General features: G+C 38.8%; 1 pseudogene; it reads right to left on the reverse strand.

Annotated features, from left to right (window-relative positions):
* Nucleotides 1-315: 315 nt before the first annotated feature.
* LOC143643707 (tumor necrosis factor alpha-induced protein 8-like) lies at nt 316-992 on the reverse strand (annotated as a pseudogene).
* Between the last annotated feature and the right edge of the window lie 402 nt (nt 993-1,394).

Consider the following 1,394-nt stretch of genomic DNA (forward strand, 5'->3'; position numbering starts at 1 on the left):
TTGACCTAAAAAAGATGTCTTGAAGTTTGAAGCAACACATATTTTTCTTTATGTAACTCTATTTGCATTACCCAACCATATATCTTCCCCATAATCAGTTAACTATAAAGAAACTTTTAACTACAATTTTTGTCAATATGCTTTTCTTCAAATAAAACAAGCTCTATACAAGCACTATCACCAATGTTTGACAATTGAGCTGGGCAATGTCTTCCTGAAATATGCATAATCTTTTAAAAAGTCTGTTTTTTCCTTCATAAATCAGCACTGCTTCATCAAATAAATCATGGACAATCAAAATCCTAATTTACATACTCATATGTTCTCTTCATCCAACATTTTGTTGAAGCCATCACAAAGTTTTTGTAAATGGGGTTTAAAATTTCCAAAGGGATTATACAAGGCAGCCAAAAATTCACAATCTGAAAAATGATCAAAGACATTATTAACCCGTCTGGGTGACTGTGCAGTGAGGTGACGCTGGGTGATTTGGTGGAGCAACTCTACATTCATTTAGCAGCCTGGATAACACGTTCAGGTCAAAGGTGAAATCCACACCTGATGGAAATTGACCACGGTCATACCAAGCAGATGAACTTTCTTCTAAAAAATTTTCCCATCAGTGCCAGCTCGTCTTCATTAAACTGTAAGAATGGTCAGCTTGATGATTGTTTTTTGTTTTGGTTTTTTTTTTTTTTTTTTTTTTTTTCATGGGCAGGCTCCAGGAATCGAACCGGGTCTCCGGCATGGCAGGCGAGAATTCTGCCCCTGAGCCACTGCTGCCCACCCCTGATGACTGTTTTGATGAGGTTGTGATGATTTTCTCTCCCTCCTTCTTGTTTCGGGTATACTCCTTGGTCACCCCGCAAAGCGCATCTAAAACTTCGCTGCTCATGTCATCTATCAAGGTGGAAGCGGTGGATTTGGACACGAAGATCTTCTTTTGTGCCTGCACGGCCAGGTTTTTTGGAATTAAAGACATCTGTGGCCATTAGAGGAGAGGGCGCGATGGCGCCGGAACACTGGGAAGCATGCTGGGGAGGTCTGGTGGCGCTGAGTCCACTTGTCATTGGCTGCCTTGCTCCCGGATACCCTCCGATATATTTAATTAATTTATTAACATATTCGATTTTTCTACTTTTTGTTAGTATTTTATGTTTTACCAGGTACTTTTTAAATACAATCTTTAAAATGTAAGCAAGCTGAAAATTGTAATAGTAGCCTTAAAAGGTAACCTTTAAAAGAGCCTTTAAGTGTAGCTTTAAAGCTGGAAGCAAGCTGTAAAGGAGAACTCTTAGTCTACAAAGGAACAATATGTAAATGTAAAATCTGAAGCAATACGTAAATGTAAAGTCTGCACCCACATTTGAATACGCTATCACCTCCCAGATATG

This window comes from Tamandua tetradactyla, chromosome 8 (assembly GCF_023851605.1).
Source record: "Tamandua tetradactyla isolate mTamTet1 chromosome 8, mTamTet1.pri, whole genome shotgun sequence".
Taxonomy (NCBI): Eukaryota; Metazoa; Chordata; class Mammalia; order Pilosa; family Myrmecophagidae; genus Tamandua; species Tamandua tetradactyla.